The 7,353-nt window shown below is 51.2% G+C and overlaps 1 long non-coding RNA gene across 1 annotated transcript; it reads left to right on the top strand.

The window, feature by feature from the left end:
• Nucleotides 1-3,995: 3,995 nt before the first annotated feature.
• On the top strand, nucleotides 3,996-6,209 carry LOC118979410 (uncharacterized). The gene is made up of 3 exons (XR_005064905.1): nucleotides 3,996-4,124; nucleotides 4,447-4,578; nucleotides 5,607-6,209. It is a non-coding gene; the product is annotated as an uncharacterized LOC118979410 (long non-coding RNA).
• Nucleotides 6,210-7,353: the final 1,144 nt, after the last annotated feature.

Genomic DNA, 7,353 nt, shown 5'->3' with positions numbered 1-7,353 from the left:
TAGGTGTGGCTTCATAGGTTTTTTTTTTAGGAGCCTGAAAGAAGCGAAAAAGCTCAAGATGTATAATTCAAGTAGTCTTTTGGGATTATATGTACGTACTCTTTCCATATGGCTTTAATCAAAGAAGATCATGTGACCCAAAGCAGGTGGTTGATGTAACCCAGGGGATTTTTAGTAGTACTACAGCACAGACTGGATGTCATCATTTCTTCTTCTCTCTGGGCACAAAGCTAGACATTTCCTGACTCCCTTGCAGCTAGGCAGTGCCAGAGGATAGAGCTGTAACCAATGGAGTGCTTTTTCTAGCTGTGGTCATTAAAACAAAGCAAAATGAAATAAAAGTCCTGTATACACTTTCATACTTTTCCCCTAAGCTGATTCTAAAGGCTCAGTATTGACACTGAGTTCAAACTGGAAGGAGCTCATATTCCTGAGTCACTCCCTGGAGAAGAAATGTGTACTCATCAAGATCTTGAAGACGGAGAGAATGTCTTGATCATCCCTGTACCCCAGGGCTCCCGCAATGCCTGGTACAAAGTGGGTTAAGTGTTTAGTTGGTGGTGAATGAACTCTATAGGGATCATGGAAAGAATGATCACATCTGCATTATATTTTATCCTTACAACTATGTAAGAACAATACTACCATGCTTTTTTATAGTCTGGGCAACCAAGACTTAGAAAATAAAGTGATTTGAATAGTTAATAAATTCTGGACTTGTTCTCCTGAGCATGGACTGTGGCTGAGAGGTCAAAGCTGGTATGAAGTTTAATCCATGACGAACAACAAGGCAGAATGGGGCTTTGGGCCTGGGGTTCAACCATAAATTAATTGATAGGGTTAGTGGCCCTACGAGCAGTGGCCCCCAAGCTTTTGTCCTTTTAAAACCTCCAAGCATCTCAGAAGCACCTAGAGATTTAAAAAGTAGAGTTATTAGACCCCTGGAGATTCTCTTTTAGAATGTCTAGACTGAGTCTCTAGAAACTACATTTCTAAAAAGTCCCCCAAAGAATTCTCTATGTACCCAGATCAGCATCCAAACTGTGGAAAGAAGAGGGGTGTCCTTAGCAACCAGATGGAGCTCCACACCCCAGTTCTGCCAGCTCTTAGGGGTAGAACCTTTGCCACCTGACAACCGTGCTGAGCCTCAGTTTCTGCATCCATAAATTGGGGGCCACAACTCCATCCTCACTGGGTGGTTGAGAGCATTAGGGGACATGGTGCGTGTTGAAGTCCCTGGGAGCAGGGGGCCTGTCCCCTCTGAGGGTCTCTGGGTCCCAGCCAGAACATCCCAACCCTGGGGCATTCTGGCATCCTGAGTCTCCTTCTTCTGGAACTCTCTAATCAGGTTCAATGTTCGTAGCTATAAAATGGGGATAATAATACATAAACCGAGCATCGTCCTGCCCCTGGGTATCTTCAACAGGTACAGCCTGCTGGGGTCCCTCTTTTCTAAGATTCCAATAAAGCCAGCTGCAGACTTTTTGTAGCTACCCTTTGGTCAGACAGAGAAAGCTCCTGTCTATTTGTAGTTTGCTAGAAAGGAGAGAGAGATATATCTCAATGTTCTTTATCTTTTCACCTGTTAATAGATGCTTGGGTTGTTTGTATGTCTCAGCTATTGTGAATAATACTACAATAAGCATGGGGTGCAGATATCTCTCTGAGATCCTGATTTCGTGTCCTTTGGCTATGTACCCAAGAGAGGGATTCTTGGATCACAGGGTCGTTCTAGTTTTAATTTTTGAGGAACCTCCACACTGTTTCCCATAATGTCCTCGCCAATCTTTTTTTCTTGGAAAACCCCTACCCACGGGGCTCCCCCAGATCACCTGGGAGGGTCTCAGGGGTTTTCAGTTTCTCTGTTTCCAAACCATCTCCATGCGCAACACCTCTCTAAGGGTGCCCATCCCTCAAGGGGGTGTATCTGAGTCTCCAGGGGGTGACTGAACAGCCTAGAACTTGACCACCTGTCAAACAACCCCCTATCCTAAAGGGTAGGCCTCCCTCTCTGTGCTGAGAGAGAACCTCTGATGTAGTTCAGGAACACTCATTTTCTAGACAGTGAAATGCAGGTCTAGAGCAGGAAAGGGGCTGGCCAAGGGCTCACAACCAGGACCACAGCTACGGATTTGGCATCCTGATTTGTTGGCTCTTTAATAATGAAACAAGCATAATTAACATTTATTGAGCACTTCGTCTAGTCAATGACATTCTGCTAATTCTGTTACATGGACAAACTCATTTATTTTTCACAATCACCATCGGACCTGCTGCAAGTTTTCAAACATGCTGTCCCTGACTATTTTCAGGGACACTGACCTTTTTTCTCTTAGGTTATCAAATAAAAAATGACAACAGCAAACACAACAATAGCTGTGGGGTGTGAATGCCCCGTCTGGAACCATAAATACATAGGTCATATAATAGAGCTGCATCTTATTGGTCACGTCACATAATAAGGTTGCATCTGATTGGTTAATTCTTGGCACCAGAAATCCTTTTATACAAATATAGGCACCTGATTTTTTAAAAAGTCAATTTGGAGCAGAAAAGAATAGGTAATTCCTATTATTTTTGTAAATCGATCAAAATTATACCTAATTTTTGGCAGATTGGCCAAAATATATACTTTTGGTGTGCTGCAAGATTTCAATAATTTGTTCATGTGTGCCCTGAGATGAACAGGGTTGAAAATCACTGCCATAGGATATAAATAATATTGTCATAGAGCTCAATTCACAGATGAGGAAACTGAGGCACGGGGAGGTCTAGTGACTTGTTGAAGCTTGTGCAGCTGGGGTGTCCTGAGCAAGGGGACTGGGTGCCCACCCATGTGGCCTTCCTGCTTGTCTGGCTCTCCCCAGTTTCTCAGCACCAGGATCCCTCTACAGCTTGATGAGCGAACTCTGGTCTGTCATTTTCCTTTTAGGGGCACCTTCTCAGACAGTGGGGCTCCTCAGTGTTAGTGACTTTGGCCAGGGTGTCTCAGTGCTTGCACAGAGCAATCCCCAGGTGCCAAGCCCCCTGCCTGTGTCCTGTCCCCACTGAGGAAGGGCCCTGCCTGGGCCTGGCCTCCGATCCTGCTGACCTGGCCGCCTTCCAAAGCCCACATCCTCTGAAGGTCTCAACATCAGGAACCCTTCCCAGCTCAGGCAGCACCCGGCTGAGGGGTAACCCGGGGCATGAGTGACAATGCATCTAAAATTACCCCGGCTGAAGGCGGTGCTGCTCCCTCCACCCTTCCTGCATTCCTCCCTGAGGCTGGACCAGTGGCCTGCCCAGAGGGAGGCCTCTCTGGATCTGGGCGGTTTGTTGGGGCCTGTGCTCCCGGCCACTGGGCTCCCCCTAGGCTGCAGTGCCCAGTGGGCTCCCTGGAAATACAGACAATGTGAAGCAGGCTTGCCATGGGGGTTGGGTGCTCCGCCCCAGTGTCTTCCTGCCAGCCGTGGAGGGCCTCTGTTTCCTCTCCTGGGATCACATTTACTTAGCTAACTCTTATTTATTTCATAGGTGTTCTTTGTGTAGATGCCCCTTCCTCCAGGAAGCCTTTCTGGCATACTTCCTGCACCCATCTGGGCTGCATACCTTTTCACATGCCTCACCCCCCACCCCACCATGGGACTTTTCTTACCAGTCAGTATCTGCTTGTCCATGAGTCTGTCTCCTTGAGAATAGGACTGTGGTGTTCCAAATCCCCAGCATAATGCCCGACACGTAAGCAATGCTTGCCAGTACTCATTCAACGAGCTAATGAAAGCAAAGGCAAGGATGAAGATTGACTAGGATAGCTGTCTTCATCTTCTACTTTTCAGATACCCATAGACATAAAAAAATGAAACATTCCACTGTTCAGGTGTTAGTGAAGGAACACGTAACCTTGTTTTAGGACTTGCAAACCCGCACCTGTTTCTGCCGACGTCTAAATTTCTTTCCACATGGGATACTCCGGATGTAACTGTGGATGCCACTGCCATACAAAGAAGGATATAGAGGTTCAGAGAGGTTCCGTAACCTTCCAGGGTCACACAGGCAAGAACTAGATTTGGGGCCATCTCACTGTTCCTAAGGCCTGTGTGGGTCTTGCCTTCGCTGGGCTTTCGTGCAGGCCAGAAGACACACAGGTACTGACACAATGACACGTCATTGGGAAACGTAGGGGGACAGAGGGAAGGGGGAAGTGCCATGGGAGCCCGGGGGAAGAGGGATCTGGTCACAGGAGAGTTTGCCAAGTGGACCGGGTGGGAGGTGACGGGAGATGCATGCGCAAGGCCAGGGACGCAGGCTTCTCAGGGAGCCCGGATGCTGTCCCTGCCTCGTGGGCAGCTGTGGACTTGGGACAGCGGTCTGGGAAGAGTCAGCGCTGGCCTAGCCAGTCTCTAAAGCGAGGTCGGTGTCGGTCCACCGGACTGGCAGCTATCCCAGCCTCCCCTGTTCTCCCAACAGTGGTCACACGATCAACTCCTTTTACTTCCTTTATCATCAAACAAGCCGACGTTCCTCAACGTAGGGATTTCTGGAAGCATCAAAGTTTTGCCGAGACCCGGCAGACAGCCCTCTGGCTTGCTTGGTCTTCGGGTGTGTGCTGCTCGGCCACCTCGCTGGTCCAGGAGTCCTGAGCAAGGGGACTGGGTGCCCACCCATGTGGCCTTCCTGCTCGTCTGGCTCTCCCCAGTTTCTCAGCACCAGGATCCCTCTACAGCTTGATGAGTGAACTCTGGTCTGTGATTTTCCTTTTAGGGGCACCTTCTCAGACAGCGGGGTTCCTCAGTGTTAGTGACTTTGGCCAGGGTGTCTCAGTGCTTGCACAGAGCAATCCCCAGGTGCCAAGCCCCCTGCCCCTGGGCTGTGTCTGTCCTTCCTCCTGTCCATCCCTCTGGCCACCTTGTCAGGTCTGAGCAGGAGCCCCGCTGGCCTGCCGCAGGCTCTCTCCAGGGACGTGATGGATGTGCCTCAGAGTTAGTCGACTTTCCCTGGTCCCGGTGGTGCCAGGAGTGAGCGCATTCCTGAACGGCCTGTGCTGATGGATGCCTGGGGGTGGAGGAGGTTTTGGGGGAGAAGAGGCTCCAGTTCGGGAGGGATTCCTGACATTCCCAGGGATGCCCCTCACCCCCAGTGTCTGGAGCTCTGGCGGACGGACAGCTGAGAGAGCAGGCCCAGACCAGGTGGGGGTGGCCGGCGGGGTGCCTTGATCTGCACCTCCCTGCCCCAGAGCCCCGGAATGTTTGTTATCTCTCTCCCAATCCCTCACAGGCCGGGGGAGAATGAGGAGGTGGCACCTGTGCTGTGGGCTCCTGAGATGTGGTGTTGGCCCTTTCCGGTTCAGGGGGAGGCTGGGGGCAGCTGGGGGTGGGGGGCGAAGAAGGATTGCGGCCCAACGAGGCTGGAAAGGGGGCGCTGGGTCTTCCTGAATCCCACCCACACACATGGGCGGTGAGACCGAGAGTGGGGAGGGTGGCCAGCCTCTGAGCTTCCAGATGTAAAGGATCTCTCGGCCTCCCTTCCGCCACCCCTTTCATTTGGTGGCAGGAGGGTCTTAGGCTCCAGGGCACTTAGCAGAAAACTTGACTTTTTGTTTCGGGAGCAAAAGGTTCTTTCTTTCGCAGGTATCTCTCGCCCTTGGCCTCAGTTTCCCCAGCTCTAGAAACAAGAGGGTTGAATGCAGTGGTTCTGACATCCTGGAACCTCTAAGAGCCACGGCTCTGGACCACACATGAGAGGGGAGAGGTGAGCGGGGATAGTTAGTGGCCTTGCTCTCGTTCTCCAGGGAAAGCCTTTGGAAATCAGTGGAGAGAGGGGGCCCTTGGAAATCCACTGCACTGGCGCCCGAGCTCCTGAAGCCTCACAGCAGAGAGAACAGTCTCACACAGACACATGAGGAGAAGAGCCATTCCTTGTGATTACACACCGATCCACTTAAAATTTACCTGGACACATAAGTTGCTTTTAAAATCCTTAAGAACGCTGCTGAGATCCACTCATGATATACACAAAACCCCTGAAAGTATTCTTCATCCCTCAGAGGCATCAGAGAGCCCGGGTGGGCTGGCTCTATTTTTCTTCAACCAGGAAGCTAGAGACAGTCTCCCGGGGAAAGAGACCCCTGCATACCAGCTGGAAAAGGAATGGTGGTTCTCGGCGGAGCTTCCTGAAACCGTCCGAAGAGGCAGAATGTTGGGGTGGGTGATAACATTCTCCCCATTACCTCATCTCCTTTGTGGTCCTCTTTTTTTCTGGTTGAATCAAACAAAAACAAAACCTTTGCCAACGTTATCCTCAGGGGCTGGTCTATAATAAGATGAGCAATTGGGAGGAAATCCAAAATTAGCCCCGCATTAATCAGGTCCTGTCGCCAGCACGGATGACTCAGTTGCCAATCGCACCAGTCCTGAGTCCGCCCTGACCGCGCTCTCACAGGCGGCTCAACCAAGCCCACGAAGCACAGCGCTGGGCATTCGGTGGTCGTCTGCAGGGGTGGAGAGTGCGCAGGCTCTGGAGTCAGGCAGCCTGCGTTTACATTGTGGCTCTGACCCTCACAGGCCTCAAGTCCAAAGGCAAACTCCTTAACCTCTTTGAGCCTCAGTTTCTTTCCATGAAAAGAAGGGCAGAAAGCACCGTTGTGAGAGGGTTGTTGTAACAAATCAGTGAGACAATGTATGTAACAATAGACCTAGCTTCGTTCCTGGTGCGACAGTTCCTTTGAAATCTCATTTTCCTCCCCAACACCGGGCTGTAGCTCCCTGTGCCACTCAGGGCCGTGGATAGGGCCACCCTGGTCTCACCCTGAGTATCTCAGCTCATACTCTTCTTGTGCGTGCCCAGGACCAGCCCAGCATGATCCCTGTCCCTGTCCCTGCCTCGCCTGCACGGCACTTGGCACTGCGTAGCGTGAGATCGGCACCCTGCTCATTCGAGGGCAGGATGTAGGAACCTGCCAACTCCAGAGTACAGGCCCCACCCTGGGAGGAAGCAGAAAAGGCCCCTGAGGAATGAGGAAAGTAGTGTCCACGAGACGTGAGCATCCATCCCCGTAGCAGGCGGTGCCACCTTCGGGCTTCGTGGTCAGAGACGGGGGCATCGAATTTTGTGTGAAGGAACAATTATTGACTTCACCGTGTTGAGTGGTTTGTTCTGAAAAACCTAATTTCTCCTTTGTGTGAGTGGGCTTAGTGGTTGAGAATCAACAGGCAAAATGTCGAGAGGTGGACCAGAGGAACGATCACTGGGGGCTGAAAACCCAAGTAGCCCTGGGAAAGCAGACTGGGACCCCTGAGTGGGGCAACGGGCGGGGATAGCGTGCTGTTCCAGAGTGCGTCGATGCTGCGAGGGGGGCTTGCGGCTGCCGGCGTTGTG

This window comes from Sturnira hondurensis, unplaced genomic scaffold, assembly GCF_014824575.4.
Source record: "Sturnira hondurensis isolate 20B ecotype Veracruz unplaced genomic scaffold, ASM1482457v3 Scaffold0022319, whole genome shotgun sequence".
NCBI lineage: Eukaryota > Metazoa > Chordata > Mammalia > Chiroptera > Phyllostomidae > Sturnira > Sturnira hondurensis.
The sequence above is the reverse complement of the archived record's forward strand: the minus strand, read 5'-3'. Positions and strand labels throughout refer to the sequence as shown.